At 52.4% G+C, this 17,110-nt stretch overlaps 2 pseudogenes; both read right to left on the bottom strand.

Moving 5' to 3' along the window:
* Positions 1-1,206: 1,206 nt before the first annotated feature.
* LOC139162934 (H-2 class II histocompatibility antigen, E-S beta chain-like) lies at positions 1,207-6,792 on the bottom strand (annotated as a pseudogene).
* A 4,291-nt stretch (positions 6,793-11,083) lies between these two features.
* LOC139162971 (H-2 class II histocompatibility antigen, E-S beta chain-like) lies at positions 11,084-16,439 on the bottom strand (annotated as a pseudogene).
* Positions 16,440-17,110: the final 671 nt, after the last annotated feature.

Consider the following 17,110-nt stretch of genomic DNA (forward strand, 5'->3'; position numbering starts at 1 on the left):
TGCAGGCTCTCTTGCAAGAGGAGGTGTTGCCAACTGGAGCCCAGATCTTCTCAGAGTCTCCAACAATTCCCACAATCCCACACTGACCGATTCTTCCTGTGGGGACCCCAAGACCCCAAATGAGGGAGGGGAGGGGGAAATTCCACCTCAGGGATCGAGGCCACTGGAGTCCTGCAGAACCAGTCTGGATCAGCTCTGGAGGGGGCCGGGCTCAGTTGGGGGGCTGTCTAGAGACATCTAGGGGTGCCAGAGAGAAGGAAGGGGTCTTCCACTCAAGACTGCACAATCGAGCCCCCCCTCCCCCTGCAGAGCTGTCAAACGTCTCTTGCACCAGGAATAGATTCAGATGGATTTCTTAAAGGTCATCTAGTCCAACCCCTTCCTCGAGCCTTCACCATTTATACCATCAAGCATTAGACTCTATACACCATTCGAAAGAGTCCCCAAAAAAGGGGGGGCATTGGCAGACAAAATGGGGCAGGACCCTCCAGTTGGGAGGAAGAGAAATGTCTCAAATGGCTGGGTGACTGTAGGGGGAGTCTCGGGTGCCCCCAGTGCCTCCCCACAATTGCCGAGGGAGGATTGTCCCTGCTGGCCTTCTGCTCCTCAAAGGGGCCTTGAGGGGGAGCAGAGCAAGGGGGTCCAGCCCCTCCCCCTCCCTGGATCTGCCCCCCCTCCTCCCACATCAGTTCTGGCTTTGGACCCGAAGTAGCCGGGATGGTTGATCCAGAGGCAGCGGAGGGAGGGGCCTCCTATGGGGGCAGGGAAGAGGAGGAAGAGGAGGAAGAAACGAAGGATTCCAGGGTTTTCCTACATCTGGAGTTTATTCTTTCACAGCAAAGCGAAGCGAAGGGAAGGGATTCGTAGGAAGAAGGATGGAGATGAAGCTGCTGTGGGTTCAAAGCCAGGAGACACGAGGGGGCTTGACTGACAGGTCTGCCCAGCATCCCTGGGGACAGTCTACATGGTCTCCACCCCTCCCTCACAGGAAAGAAAGTGGGGAGGGGTCTGTTCTCAGCAAGAGAAGGTCCACGCTGCCCTTCTCCTCCTCCCCCCAACTTCCCACCTTCTGCCTCCATTTTTCAGAGTTTGCAAACAGGACAAAGAACCATCAGCGACCAAAGAAATAAAAATAAATCCTGTTGCATCGGAGAGCAGGTGTCGGCTGCTACAGTCAGAATTTAAGAAGAATAAAACTCAGGGTCCTTTTCAAGGTTCAAAAGTGAATTTATCATAAACCAGAACTGAAAGCAGTCAAGGTCAAAGCAAAGACTGGAGAAAAAGGTGCGATACCTGCGTAGATCAAACCCCCTTTTGCCCCCCCCCCCTCTGGAGATTGGCCAATCCCTAGTGTCCATGACCATCAGGTGGAGGCATCTTCCACCCACCTCCCATTTATGGAATGTCACTTCTAACGGTCTCCTTCAGGTCACCTGGTTTCAAGGAAGAGGAAACTTATTCCACTTCACAGGGCCTCCTGCATCCTCCCCCCCCATTACCCAAGACCCCTCCCCGTAACTATTGGCAACCAAGCGTAGAAACGATGCAGAACTATAGCGAAGGTTGACAGCAGGATTAATTCACGAGTGCTGCAGAAAAAGAGAAGGGGAACAAAATCAGAATATAAGGAGAAACTTTTACTGCAAATAACATATTTTTCTTCCCTTTCAGCCCCCACAGGCAGAGAAAGACAGAGAGAGAATCCGCCCATTCCAGGGAGCAAAAGGCTGCGATTCTTCATGTGAACAGGGAATATGGGGCTAAGATGGGGGGGGCAGCAAAGGGGGGAGCCTGGGGTCACATGGCCAGAAATTGTGTGAACTGTCACAAGGAGAAGGGGGGGTCAGGAGGAACAGCTGGTCAAGGGTCCAACTAATGAACCCAAACGAGTCTGCAGGATCACCTGGGACCGGGAGGGGGGGCAGGGGGGTGAAGAGATATTGTTCAGGCAGGTTTTCTTTTAAAAAAGGAACAATTGAGAAATTAAACAAAAATACCCATAATTTATAGGAGGGGCTGAGATGAGGGAGGAAGAGGAGAAACTCACCTGCAGGTGGTTGGATGGGAATTGCTGGAAGGAGAAAAAGAGCCAATCAGGACCCTTCATGGGCTGGAGGACTCAGAGGGACCCCCTCCCCATCGATAGCCCATAATAACTTGCAATATCTTCCCTTAATAAACCCTCCAAAAACAGAAGTTCCCCAAAATAATTCTCCCCACAACCCCTCCCCACAACCCTTCCTCCAGCCCCCCAGACTCACCTTTCTTGGCCTTCAGGTAGGAGAAGAGCCCCACAGCCAGGAAGGCCACTCCTATCACGGCCCCCATAATCCCCGTCCAGATTTTGGCCCTGGCAGAGCGGGAGGAACGGGGCTCTGGGGAAGGAGAAGGAGCCTCACCTGAGCAGGAGGATCGGGCCCACCTTCCCCCAGGAGGGTCCGTTCTGGCTCTCCCCACCACAGAGAGGGTCTTTCCCCCTTCTCAGGGCAGGACAGGTTCCAGGAGGGGTGGGAGGGGAGGGGCTTACCCCACTGGACAGTGATGGGGGCCTCCAGGCTGGCGTGCTCCACCTTGCAAGTGTAGACGTCCCCCCGCTGGGGCTGGGTCTCCAGCATCACGTGGAGCTGGTAGGTCCAGTCTCCATTCTGGAGCACCTCCCCGAAGGCCACGCCCTCCTTCTCCGGCTGGCCGTTCTTCAGCCACTGGACCTCGATCTCCACGGGGTAAAAGCCGGTCATTATGCAGAGGAGGATGGTGTTGGGGGAAGTTGGGTCCATCTTGGTGGGGGAGATGGTGACGGTGGGCTTGGCTGGAGGGAGGGAGGAGAAGGAGGCACATGAGAGACACAGGAGGGACCAGAACAGAAGACCCAGTTGGTTGGTTCAGGCCAAGATCCCTTTTCACTCCTGAAAAAAGTATTTTGTGTTTTGAGTCATCTTCCAAATAAATTGCAGCAAGAAATCAAAAGGGATCCTGAAAGGGGGGAGAATAATAATAATAATAATAATAATAATAATAATAATTCATTAGATTTGTATGCCGCCCTTCTCCAAAGACCCTCTCCTAAATCCTTTGTGATTGGGATCAGTTGAAGTCCCGAAAAAAGAATTCCCGAAAGAGGCAAGTCTGACAGGGATAAATGCTGGAAACGCCCAGAGGTGGATGGAACCTTCTACCAGATGTGGTGGACGTGGAAGGAAATAATGCAGGAGACGGAAAGGACAGACGCAGCACGAGTCAGATGATTCCTGGAATATTGTTGAAAATGAAACCACCCTTTTAATTTTGGTGTATTACCAAAACATTTGTTCATTTGTTTAGTAAATTTATCTATTTATTAAATTTATTTGCCAAAGTGACCACGACTGACCCAAAGCCTTACGAACACTCTCCGAACTGTGACTGCCAGATGCTCTTCAGGAGTCCAGGAGAATCTCCAGAATTGCCAACTGGGTCTCTGGGACAATGCAACTCCACCCAGAACCCATTTGGTTAAAGTCCCCCCATGTTGTTGCTCCATGGACCCAAAGCCCTTTGGTCTTGCCAGGGTCCAGCCGAAGCCTCTGATCCCCCATTGATCCCCCCACAGCCTCAGCATCACCTGTGTCCCCAGAGGTGGAGACGTAAACTGATAACATCAACATACGGAGGAGACCTCCAGCCCTGGTGATGGACGGACTCACCCAGCGGCTTCATGCAGAGGTTGTGGAGGGGAGGGGAGAGGGCGGAGCCATGAAGATGATCAACCAAGAAGGCAGAAAGAAAGAAAGAAGGAGCAAGAGGGGTGAAGAGGAGAGGAGAGAAGAGAGAAGGGACCCAGAGGGGATCTTTTGGGGAAAGGGAAAGTGGGGGGAGTTGGAGGCTCAGGAGATCAGGTGGGTCCCAGGATCTCAGCAGGGCCTTGCAGGGGATCCCTCGTGATCTCCTTCTTCAGCAAATGTTCCAAATGGCAAAACTCCTGGATGGATCAATGGTGGGGAGGGGGGTACAGAGGGTCCACAATTGACCCATTCCAGCCCAGAGTCCTTTGAGAACCATTTTGTTGCCTCTTGAGAGATTTTCTGATTGACAGTAAATTCTGTCCTGCTCAAGAACAACCACTTTTGAGATGGTCATCTGTCCTTCCAACCTGGGATCTGGTCAGATTGCAGACCAATAACAGCATTTCAGGTGAGGGTTGTTGCATCTGGGGACCTTAAAGGCCTTTGTGGAATTGCTAAGAAAATGAAGGCAGAGGCTTCACAAAGTGAAAACGGCCTTTTTTAAAAAACAGGAAATGCAAATTGTGGGTGAGAAAAAAAGTCTTTTAAGAAGAAAACGGAAGGATCAGAGTTTAAATCAGTGGAAATTCAAAAGCTGCAATTTGGCGTTTTTACATTTTTATTTTTGTAGCCTATTCCACAAACCTCCTTATTTTCAACACTGCAGTGTGAAGGTTTTGAGGTTCCAATTTGGCCACATGGGAGTTGCTGGAGATTTTAATTGTATGGGGGAAAGATATTTTTTTCTTTCTTTTTAAATACCTATTTTCTCCCTCTGCCCCTCCAGGAATTCAATTTAATAGACAAATAAGAGGCCTCTGGATTTAAAACAGCAGGACTACAAAGTACATTTTATGTTCCCCTATCATATTTTTATTTATTGTTATTTATTTATTTTTTATTTATCAATTATTTATTATATTATATTATTTATTTATGTATTATTATTTATACTTTATTTATTGTAATTATTTAGTTTATTATTTATTCCATTCTTTATTTAGATTATTAGTTTATGACTTATTTTACTTTATTTTACTATTTTTTATTTCATTTATACTTTTAAATTAAATTAATTTAAGTTATTTTATTATTTTTTGTTTCAGTTTCCATTTAATCAGTTTTTATTTATTTATTTCTAGGTTTAATTTGCTTATTTAATTTTATACATTTATGTATTTCACTTATTTATTGATATAAAAGATGTGGGAGTGGAAATGACTCGGAATGAAGAAGAAAAAGGCAGAGAAAGGAGACCACAAGTGGCTTCCGTGGATTCTCTTGGGAGATTCCTCTCAGAGGCCTGGAACCCCCTTGGAAAGGGAAGGGAGGGGGGCGGGATCCCCTCCCCCAAAATCTCCCCCCTCCCCAGACTCACCTCTCCGGCCAAGCACAGAAGTGCTCTGGGCAACCCCGTAGTTGTTCCGGCAGAAGAAATCCACAGCGGCCTTCGCATGCTGCAGGTACTGCCTGTTTCTGTTCCACGCGTCCGCATCCACCTTCCCCAACTCCGTGACGGCCTCGTACTCCCCGCGGTCGCTGTCGAAGCGGACGAACTCCTGCCGGTCGTAGAAGTATCTGTCCAGGAACCTCACCCGCTGCGTCCCGTTGAGGAAGCGGCACTCGGCCTTCGTCTGGTACAGGAAATGGGCTGCGAAGGGGGAGGAAGAGGAGGAGGAAGGCCGTCAGGAGGGACTCCAGGGCCCATCGTTCCCAGCCGCTGGTGGAGGAGGAGGAGGGACCCACAGAAGGAGGGGAGGAGACACTGGTGGGGGACGCCCCCTGGAGGAGGGAAAGGGAACCCTCTCAGCCCTAGAGAGGGAGGGAGACTTCTTGGGGGCGGGTTGTCTGCAGAGGGGGGGGGAGAAAGAGGGGGAGGAAGAGGGGGAGGGGAGGAAGGTGGGGGGAAAGTCAGGAAGAAGCCCAACGGGTCCAGGAGATCGACTCTCTGCAGGGAAAGCTGGATCGAAAGCGGCCTGAAGGATGGGGGAGGGGCTGGGGGAACTTTCTAGACTGGAGGGAAGCTCATCTCCACTCCTCCCTCTCTCTCTCTTCCATGCGGGGGAGGGGGCACAAGGAGGACATCTAGACTGACCCTCCAGGAGTCTCCCTGCCCTTCATCCTCCACCCTCCATGGGTCGCCCCAACTTTTCTTCTACCCCCCCCCCCGAAACCTTAGTCCACCTTTGAGGGATTCTCGGGGGCCCCACCAGTTTCCCCTCCCCCCAAAGACCCCCTGAAGCCCCTCCCAAGTTCCTCTCAAAGGGAGGCAGTGTGGGAGGAGCAAGTCAGCGCCCCCCAGATCATCCTCCCTCCCTTTCCCCCTCCCTTCCAGCTCCCCATAGAGCAGTGCGGGGCGTTATGAGGGGGGGGGGGCGGTTTCTTGGCTCCTCCCCAAATTCATGGTCCCCCCCAGAAGGGACCGAAGCTCCCCTCTTGTCTGACCACCAAAGCCTCAATTTTGAGATTCAGAAGAAAAACGTTTTGGAAAAAGTCAAAATGCCTCAGTTTCCCTCTTTCGCTTCCGCTTCTCTTCCTCTTTCCCTGCAGCCCCCTTCGACCCAGACGCTGCAGGGGGGGGGCGAGGGAGGGGCCCGGCTGCGACTCCCCCCCTCGGCTACAATCGGGGAACGGGGGTCCCTCTCCATGTTCCTGGGGGTGGATTTGTGGGGACGAAGGGAAGGAGACCACGCAGAGATCGAGGCTGTCGGAGGCTCTGGAGACCCATAAGCTTTCCCCCCTCCTCCCCCGCCCAGCCCCCTCCTTACCGGGGCTCTCCTTCCCCCCTCCGCTTCCGGAGATCCGGGCCAGCGCCCCCACCAGCAGCACCAGGGCGACCCCCACCAAAGCCATGGATGAAGCGGCTCCACCAGCGCTCGACCGAGAGAGGAGAGGGACGCGGAGGCTCCCAACCCCAGAGGCGGAATCGTGGGGTCTGGATTGGGGGGAGGAGTTTTCCTCGGACTTCGGCATTGGGCGTGTCCAGAAGGAGCAAGGGGACCAATGGGAATTCTCCCCTTTGTAGCGTCATCGGTCTCCGGGTAGAGTCTCCCTTGACTTGGCCCGATACAGGAGATAGTCCGAAGCCGAGAGAGGAGCGGAGGGAGGGGGAGGGGGACGTGCTCAGTCTTGGGCTGGGGGCTGTATTCTAGGGGGCTCCTTCATGCCGGCTCCATTATCCTCCCCTACTCTCCCTTTCTCTGGGCACCTGGAGGGGCGAACTGGATGACCTTTGGGTTCCCCCAGTGCCCAGAGGGCGCCCAGGCTGGAGCTGCGGAGACTCCCGAAGGGCCGAATGGATCCGGAGCTGGAAGGATCCTTCTGGGCTTCCCCCACCCGCTCAGCCTGGAAGGAGGGAGCCCCCCCCCCGCAGCTGCCCCGGGTGACAAGGGGGGAGGCGTCGCCCCATGGATGAATGGAACTCGGGGGTCACCCCCTCCCCCCACCCCGAAGGGAAGCCAGGAAAAATCCCTACTGGCAATCCGGGCAGGAAGAGGCGGAGAGGATCTGCGGGGATCCCTCCTCACCCAGACGGATCCTCTCCCCAGGCCCTCCCCCTCTTCAGGGGGGAATCTCCGGAGGGATCTGGTGGCTTTCCCAGAGAAAACGGCGCTTCCCTTCCTGGAAACACGCGTCTCCCTCGCTCACAACGTCTGGACGAAGCCCCTCAACCCCGATCGTGCAGGAATCTCCCTCTTTCTTCCCGTTGATCTGGGGGATCCCCCTTTTCCTGCCAAAGCAGATCCCGGGATCCAGTCTGGCCGCTTCTCCCCCGCTTCCTGCTCCTTTCCTGGGAGAACTTCCCCCCCTTCGCCACCAGGCACAACCCTCTCCCCTTTCAGCAGAGAAAGACCCCGAGGGACATTGGGGGAGGAATTTCGCCCTTGGATCCTGCAGATCTCGAGGGGAATCGGGGGGGGGCGGTTTTTGCCCCCAAAACACACAGTCTCCCTCTGGTGATTCTTTCCCTCGGATGAGAAGGGCGGAAAAGAGAAAGTGAAAGTGGGAAGGAAACGGGGAAGGGGAAGAAAGTGGGGGATGAAAGGGAAAAAGAGAGGAAGGAAACTTTCTCCCCGCAGAATAAAATGGAAAGTGAAATTGCAGCCTCGGTTTTTGTTTCTTCTCTGTGTAAATACTCACCGTCTCTACAACAGCCACTTCACGGAATCCGCCCTCTGAGTCCCGCTTTGTGTCGGGAAGGAGGCGGATTCTCCCTTCCTGGGTCTTTGGGTCTTTGCCCGGAAACTCCGCATTTTGACCCCGAGGATCCAGAGAGAAAAGGGGGATTTTATGGGGGGGAGAAATCAGCCCCTGGACTCCCGAGAATCGACCCTCCCACACGACCCTTCGTGTAAATTGAGTGTCAATCGAAGGAACTATTTTGACAAAAGGAGAATTTAAAAAATCCATATTCACGGATATGATGTGTAAGAGGATCCGAGCAGATTTTCTTCCTTGGAAAAGGCGTCAGTATTATTTAGGAAGGAAGGGAGGGAGGGAGGGAGGGAGGGAGGGAGGGAGGGAGGGAGGGAGGAAGGAAGGAAGGAAGGAAGGAAGGAAGGAAGGAAGGAAGGAAGGAAGGAAGGAAGGGTGGACAGTATATCAAACCAAACAATACAGTTACAATTTATAAAAAGAACCAGGAATTTTAATAGAAATTCTTGGGACTTCATTATTTTCCATTATAGTGAAGGAGTATATGAAGGTGTATGAATCAAACTAATTGTCAGGTGAACAATTAAGACATCTGAGAAAATAAATGAACTTCCATGTCTTATTCCTTTAGCATAGAGTCATATTTATTAACAGAGCCAAATTAGATTCAACATGCTTCATTCCAACTTAAGGTCCCTTAAGATTACATCCAGGTCAAAAAGCTCATCTCCCATCCCCACACCCACAAGGACAATCATGTGGACAAATCCAATGCAGAGATTTCTAATTCCTTCCTGTGTTCAGTTACTCTGCCAGCTGTTGAGGGCTGAGGATGAAACACCAGATCAGGCAGGTATCAGAGCCCCAACCCTCTCCCGGCTGCATCAGGCAGATGTCCCACAGGGCCTGTATCCTGAGATGGCCTCAGTCCTTCCTGGGATGGGGGAGGGGGACTGGAGGGGACAAATTTCACCCTGGCCCAACACCGGCTTCAGAAGGACAGAACTAGGTCCCCACCTGCCCCATAATTGTGTGTTTGCACACACCCAGACACACAAAATGGGTCCCAGATCCAGAGAGATTCTGGTGGGACACCCATCGAAGCAGAACCTCTGGGCTCTTTCCATGTTTCCCCTGTGAGATTTTGATTTTCTCTGAGTTCTCTCTGACACCCCCACTCCACACACACACACACACACACACACACACACACACACACACAAAGCAGCAGCTCTTCTTTCTTCAAGCCCCAACAGCTGAAGAGGCGCTTGGGCTTCGCTTCCCCAGCCTGAAGCCTTGGGCTCCTCCGAAGCGGAACTGAGGAACTGGCCAGGATCCAGCAGGCAACAAGCCTGGATTCTTCATCCGGGCAGTTCAGGGACTCCCCTCCTCTGCCCCATGGCTGAGTCTCCAGGTGGGGCAGCCCCTTTGTCCTGTGACCCACTGGAAGGAGTCCTTGACTTACAACAGTTCATTTAGTGACTGAAGTTTCAATGGCAGTGACAAAAGTGGCTCCCAATTTCCCTCGAGAGAACCATCAGGCTCGACTTCCAAGGTGCTGCCTTCCCTCCTTGGGTGGTTCCCTTTATTGGGAGAGTGGAAGAGAAAACCCCCCTGTGCCCCCATCTCTGTGGCTCCCACTGGGGCCCCCTGCTCTGAGTCTCTTGGCATCGTTTCCAAGGACTTTATCCTCCCACCCCACAGGAAAGAGGGAGAAGGAAGAATAATCTGTGGGCCTCAATATTTCTCTAAGCTCCTCAGTCCCGTCTTTGGTAGATGCTCCTGGGAAACAACCAACCACCTTAGTTTGATTGTCCATTTTGGAAACGGCTCTTTCAGTTCCCCTGAACAATGGATCATCTGCCATCAACACAGGCCTTTATTTTTTCTCTTAGGGAAGTCCACTCTGATGCCCCCTCCCCCCCCCCATTGGTGCATTTGATGTTGTCCCTTCTGCAGGTTCTTGCAAGAGGAGGTGTTGCCAACTGGAGCCTAGATCTTCTCAAACAATCCCTACAATCACACACTGACCGATTATTCCTGTGGGGACCCCAAGACCCCAAATGAGGGAGGGGAGGGGGAAATTATGGCTCAGGGATCGAGGCCACTGGAGTCCTGCACAACCAGTCTGGATCAGCTCTGGAGGGGGCCAGGCTCAGTTGGGGGGCTGTCCAGGGATATCTAGGGGTGCTGGAGAGAAGGAAGGGGTCTTCCACTCAAGACGGCACCATGGAGCCCCTCCCCCCTTGAAGAGCTGGTCTTCCCCTCTGTCTCAAGCTTCTTCTGCACCAGGAATGGCTTCCGATGGATTTCCTAAAGGTCATCTAGTCCAACCCCTTCCTCGAGCCTTCACCATTTATACCATCAAACAGGAGACTCTATCTACAATTCGAAAGAGTCCCCAAAAAGGGGAGGGGGGCATTGGCTGACAAAATGGGGCAGGGCCCTCCAGTTGGGAAGAAGAGAAATGGCTCAAATGGCTGGGTGAACGTAGGAGGAGTCTCGGGTGCCCCCAATGGCTCCCCACAATTGCCGAGGGAGGACCGTCCCTGCTAGCATTCTGCTCCTCAAAGGGGCCTTGAGGGGGAGCAGAGCAAGGGGGTCCAGCCCCTCCCCCTCCCTGGATCTGCCCCCCCTCCTCCCACATCAGTTCTGGCTTTGGACCCGAAGTAGCCGGGATGGTTGATCCAGAGGCAGCGGAGGGAGGGGCCTCCTGTGGGGGCAGGGAAGAGGAGGAAGAGGAGGAAGAAACGAAGGATTCCAGGGTTTTCCTACATCTGGAGTTTATTCTTTCACAGCAAAGCGAAGGGAAGGGAAGGGATTCGTAGGAAGAATGATGGAGATGAAGCTGCTGTGGGTTCAAAGCCAGGAGACATGAGGGGGCTTGACTGACAGGTCTACCCAACATCCCTGGGGACAGTCTATATGGTCTCCACCCCTCCCTCACAGGAAAGAAAGTGAGGAGGGGTCTGTTCTCAGCAAGAGAAGGTCCACGCTGCCCTTCTCCTCCTCCCCCCAACTTCCCACCTTCTGCCTCCATTTTTCAGAGTTTCCAAACAGGACAAAGAATCATCAGAGACCAAAGAAATAAAAATAAATCCTGTTGCATCGGAGAGCAGGTGTCGGCTGCTACAGTCAGAATTTAAGAAGAATAAAACTCAGGGTCCTTTTCAAGGTTCAAAAGTGAATTTATCATAAACCAGAACTGAAAGCAGTCAAGGTCAAAGCAAAGACTGGAGAAAAAGGTGCGATACCTGCGTAGATCAAACCCCCTTTTGACCCCCCCTCATCTGGAGATTGGCCAATCCCTAGTGTCCATGACCATCAAGTGGAGGCATCTTCCACCCACCTCGCATTTATGGAATGTCACTTCTAACGGTCTCCTTCAGGTCACCTGGTTTCAAGGAAGAGGAAACTTATTCCACTTCACAGGGCCTCCTGCATCCTCCCCCCCATTACCCAAGACCCCTCCCCGTAACTATTGGCAACCAAGCGTAGAAACGATGCAGAATTATAGCGAAGGTTGACAGCAGGATTAATTCACGAGTGCTGCAGGAAAAGAGAAGGGGAAGAAAATCAGAATATAAGGAGAAACTTTTACTGCAAATAACATATTTTTCTTCCCTTTCAGCCCCCACAGGCAGAGAAAGACAGAGAGAGAATCCGCCCATTCCAGGGAGCAAAAGGCTGCGATTCTTCATGTGAACAAGGAATATGGGGCTAAGATGGGGGAGGGCAGCAAAGGGGGGAGCCTGGGGTCACATGGCCAGAAATTGTGTGAACTGTCACAAGGAGAAGGGGGGGTCAGGAAGAACAGGTCAAGGGTCCAGCTAATGAACCCAAACGAGTCTGCAGGATCACCTGGGACCGAGAGGGGGGGCAGGGGGGGTGAAGAGATATTGTTCAGGCAGGTTTTCTTTTAAAAAAGGAACAATTAAGAAATTAAACAAAAATACCCATAATTTATAGGAGGGGCTGAGAAGAGGGAGGAAGAGGAGAAACTCACCTGCAGGTGGTTGGATGGGAATTGCTGGAAGGAGAAAAAGAGCCAATCAGGACCCTTCATGGGATGGAGGACTCAGAGGGACCCCCTCCCCATCGATAGCCCATAATAACTTGCAATATCTTCCCTTAATAAACCCTCCAAGAACAGAAGTTCCCCAAAATACTTCTCCCCACAACCCCTCCCCACAACCCTTCCTCCAGCCCCCCAGACTCACCTTTCTTGGTCTTCAGGTAGGAGAAGAGCCCCACAGCCAGGAAGGCCACTCCTATCATGGCCCCCATAATCCCCGTCCAGATTTTGGCCCTGGCAGAGTGGGAGGAACGGGGCTCTGGGGAAGGAGAAGGAGCCTCACCTGAGCAGGAGGATCGGGCCCACATTCCCCCAGGAGGGTCCATTCTGGCTCCCCCCACCACAGAGAGGGTCTCTCCCCCTTCTCAGGGCAGGACAGGTTCCAGGAGGGGTGGGAGCGGAGGGACTTACCCCACTGGACGATGATGGGGGCCTCCAGGCTGGCGTGCTCCACCTTGCAAATGTAGACGTCCCCCCCGCTGGGGCTGAGTCTCCAGCATCACGTGGAGCTGGTAGGTCCAGTCTCCGTTCTGGAGCTCCTCCGCAAAGGCCACACCCTCCTTCTCCGGCTGGCCGTTCTTCAGCCACTGGACCTCGATCTCCACGGGGTAAAAGCCCGTCATTATGCAGAGGAGGATGGTGTTGGGGAAAGTTGGGTCCATCTTGGTGGGGGAGATGGTGACGGTGGGCTTGGCTGGAGGGAGGGAGGAGAAGGAGGCACATGAGAGACACATGAGGGCCCAGAACAGAAGACCCAGTTGGTTAGTTCCGGCCAAGATCCCTTTTTACTCCTGAAAAAATATTTTGTGTTTTGAGTCATCTTTCAAAGTAAATTGCAGCAAGAAATCAAAAGGGATCCTGAAAGGGGGGAGAATAATAATAATAATAATAATAATAATAATAATAATAATAATAATTTATTAGATTTGTATGCCGCCTCTCTCCGAAGACCCTCTCCTAAATCCTTTGTGATTGGGATCAGTTGCAGTCCACAAAAAAGAATTCCCAAAAGAGGCAAGTCTGACAGGGATAAATGCTGGAGACGCCCAGAGGTGGAAGGGACCTTCTACCAAATGTGGTGGACGTGGAAAGAAATAATGCAGAAGATGGAAAGGACAGATGTAGCACGAGTCGGAGGATTCCTGGGATCTTGTTGAAAAGGAAACCACACTTTTAATTTTGGTGTATTACCACAACATTTGTTCATTTGTTTAGTAAATTTAACTATTTATTAAATTTATTTGCCAAAGTGACCACGACTGACCCAAAGCCTTACGAACACTCTCCTAATTGTGACTGCCAGATGCTCTTCAGGAGTCCAGGAGAATCTCCAGAATTGCCAACTGGGTCTCTGGGACAATGCAACTCCACCCAGAAGGAAGTTGGTTAAAGTCCCCCCATGTTGTTGCTCCATGGACCAAAAGCCCTTTGGTCTTGCCAGGGTCCAGCCGAAGCCTCTGATCCCCCATTGATCCCCCCACAGCCTCAGCATCACCTGTGTCCCCAGAGGTGGAGACGTAATCTGATAACATCAGCATACGGAGGAGACCTCCAGCCCTGGTGATGGACGGCCTCACCCAGCGGCTTCATGCAGAGGTTGTGGAGGGGAGGAGAGAGGGCGGAGCCATGAAGATGATCAACCAAGGTGGCAGAAAGAAAGCAAGAAGAAGCAAGAAGGGCGGAGAGGAGAGGAGAGAAGACAGAAGGGACCCAGAGGGGATCTTTTGGGGAAAGGGAAAGTGGGGGTAGTTGGAGGCTCAGGAGATCAGGTGGGTCCCAGGATCTCAGCAGAGCCTTGCAGGGGATCCCTCTTGATCTCCTTCAGCAATTGGATGGATTAATGGGGGGATTAGTGTGGATGAGCCCCCAAGAGGGTCCACAATTGACCCATTCCAGCCCAGAGTCCTTTGACAACCATTTTGTTGCCTCTTGAGAGATTTCCTGATTGACAGTAAATTCTGTCCTGCTCAAGAACAAACACTTTTGAGATGGTGATCTGTCCTTCCAACCTGGGATCTGGTCAGATTGCAGACCAATAACAGCATTTCAGGTGGGGGTTGTTGCATCTGGGGACCTTAAAGGCCTTTGTGGAATTGCTAAGAAAATGAAGGCAGAGGCTTCACAAAGTGAAAACAGACTTTTTTTAAAAAACAGGAAATGCAAATTGTGGATGAGAAAAAAAGTCTTTTAGCAAGAAAAGGGAAGGATCAGATTTTAAATCCGTGGAAATTCAAAAGCTTCAATTTAGCATTGTTACATTTTTGTTTTTATAGCCTATTCCACAAACCTCCTTATTTTCAAGACTGCAGTGTGAAGGTTTTGAGGTTCCAATTTGGCCAGATGGGAGTTCGTGGAGAATTTAATTGGATGGGAAAAAATATATTTTCTTTCTTTCTTTTTAAATACCTATTTTCTCCCTCTGCCCATCCAGGAATTCAATTTAATAGACAAATAAGAGGCCTCTGGATTTAAAACAGCAGGACTACAAAGTACATTTTATGTTCCCCCATCATATTTTTATTTATTGTTATTTATTTATTTTTTATTTATCAATTATTTATTAGATTATATATTTATTAGATTTATTATTGTTTATACTTTATTTATTGTAATTATTTAGTTTATTATTTATTCTATTCTTTATTTAGATTATTATTTTATTATTGATTTATTTTACTTTATTTTATTATTATTTTATTTCATGTATTATTTTAAATTTAATTAATTTAAGTTATTTTATTATTTTTATTTCAGTTTCCATTTAATCAGTTTTTATGTATTTATGTATAGGTTTCATATGCTTATTTAATTTTATCCATTGATTTATTTTGCTTAGTTGCTTCTTTATTGGAGTGGAAATGACTCGGAATGAAGAAGAAAAAGGCAGGGAAGGGAGACCACAAGTGGCTTCCGTGGATTCTCTTTGGAGATTCCTCTCAGAGGCCTGGACCCCCCTTGGAAAGGGAAGGGAAGGGAAGGGAATGGGGGATCCCCTCCCCCCAAATCTCCCTCCCAGACTCACCTCTCCGGCCAATCACGCGGTCCACCCCCTTGTACACCCCGTAGTTGTGCCGGCAGAAGCGATCCACTTGGGCCTTCCAGGACTGCAGCATGAGCTTGTCTCTGTTCCACCCGTCCGCATCCACCTTCCCCAACTCCGTCACAGCCTCGAACTCCCCGCGGTCGCTGTCGAAACGGGCGTATTCCTGCCGGTCGTAGAAGTATCTGTCCAGGAACCTCACCCGCTGCGTCCCGTTGAGGAAGCGGCACTCGGACTTCACCTGGACCAGGAAATGGGCTGCGAAGGGGGAAGAGGAGGAGGAGGGAGGCGGTCAGGAGGGACCCCAGGGCCCATCGTTCCCAGCCGCTGGTGGAGGGGGAGGAGAAGGGTCCCACGGAAGGAGGGGAGGAGGCACTGATGGGGGACGCCCCCTGGAGGAGGGAGGAAGACTTCTTGGGGGGGTGTCTGCAGAGGGTGGAGGAGGAGGGGAGGAAGAGGGGGAGGGGAGGAAGAGGGGGAGGGGAGGAAGAAGGGGAGGGGAGGAAGGGGAAAGTCAGGCAGAAACCCAACGGGTCCAGGAGATCGACTCTCTGCAGGGGAAGCTGGATCCAAAGTGGCCTCAAGGGTGGGGGAGGGGCTGGGATAACTTTCTAGCTCATATCCAAGGTGGGGGAGGGGGCACAAGGAGGACACGTAGACTGACCTTCCAGGAGTCTCCCAGCCCTTCATCCTCCAACTTCCATGGGTCGCATCAACTTTTCTTCTAACCCCCCCCCCGAAACCTTAGTCCACCTTTGAGGGATTCTCGGGGGGCCCACCAGTTTGTCCCCCCCCAAAGACCCCCTGAAGCCCCTCCCAGGTTTTTCTCAAAGGGAGGCAGTGTGGGAGGAGCAAGTCAGAGCCCCCCAGATCCTCCTCCCTCCCTTTCCCCCTCCCTTCCAGCTCCCCATAGGGGGGGGTTTCTTGGCCTCCTCCCCAAATTCACGCCCCCTCCAGAAGGGACCGAACCTCCCCTCCTGCCTGACCCCCAAAGCCTCAATGTTGAGATTCAGAAGAAAAACGTTTTGAAAAAAGTACAAATGCCTCAGTTTCCCTCTTTCACTTTCCCTTCTCTTCCTCTTTCCCTGCAGCCTCCTCCGACCCAGACGCTGGGGGGGGGGCGAGGGAGGGGTCCGGCTGCGACTCCCCCCTCGGCTACCATCGGGGAACGGGGGGTCCCTCTCCATCCTCCTGGGGGGACATGTGGGGAGGAAGGGGGAGGAGAGATCAAGGCTGTTGGAGGCTCTGGAGACCCATAAGCTTTCTCCCCACACCCCTCCCTCCTCCCCCGCCCAGCCCCCTCCTTACCGGGGCTCTCCTTCCCCCCTTCGTTTCCGGGGATCCGGGCCAGCGCCCCCACCAGCAGCACCAGCGGGACCCCCATCAAAGCCATGGATGAAGCGGCCCCACCGAGAGAGGCGAGAGACACGGAGGCTCCCAGCCCCAGAGGCGGAATGGGGGGGGGCTGAACTGGGAGGGAGGAGTTTTCCTCCGACTTCGGCATTGGGTGAGTCCAGAAAGAGCAAAGAGGACCAATGGGAATTCTCCCTTTTGTAGCGTCACCGGTCTCCTGGCAGAGTCTCCCTTTACTTCGTCCGATACAGGAGATAGTCCGTAGCCGAGAGAGGAGCGGAGGGAGGGGGAGGGAGAACGTTCTCAGTCTGGGGGGGGGGGGCTGCATTCTAGGGGGCTCTTTCATACCGGCTCTGGATGGGAACGTGGACTCCCTTTTGCGCCCCCTCCCCATCCTCCTCCCCCACTCTCCCTTTCTCTGGGTGTCTGGAGGGGCTGACTGGATGCCCTTTGAGTTCCCCCAGTGCCCAGAGGGCGCCCAGGCTGGAGCTGCGGAGACTCCCGAAGGGCCGAGTGGATCCAGAGATGGAAGGATCCTTCTGGGCTCCCCCACCCGCTCAGCCTGGAAGGAGGGAGCCCCCAGCAGCTGCCCCAGGTGACAAGGGGGGAGGCGCCACCCCATGGATGGCTGAAACTTGGGAGTCACCCCCTCTCCCCACCTCGAAGGGAAGCCAGGAAAAAACCCCACTGGCAGTCCGGGCAGGAGGAGGCGGAGAGGATCTGCAG

This window comes from Erythrolamprus reginae, chromosome 2, assembly GCF_031021105.1.
Source record: "Erythrolamprus reginae isolate rEryReg1 chromosome 2, rEryReg1.hap1, whole genome shotgun sequence".
NCBI classification, from domain to species: domain Eukaryota; kingdom Metazoa; phylum Chordata; class Lepidosauria; order Squamata; family Dipsadidae; genus Erythrolamprus; species Erythrolamprus reginae.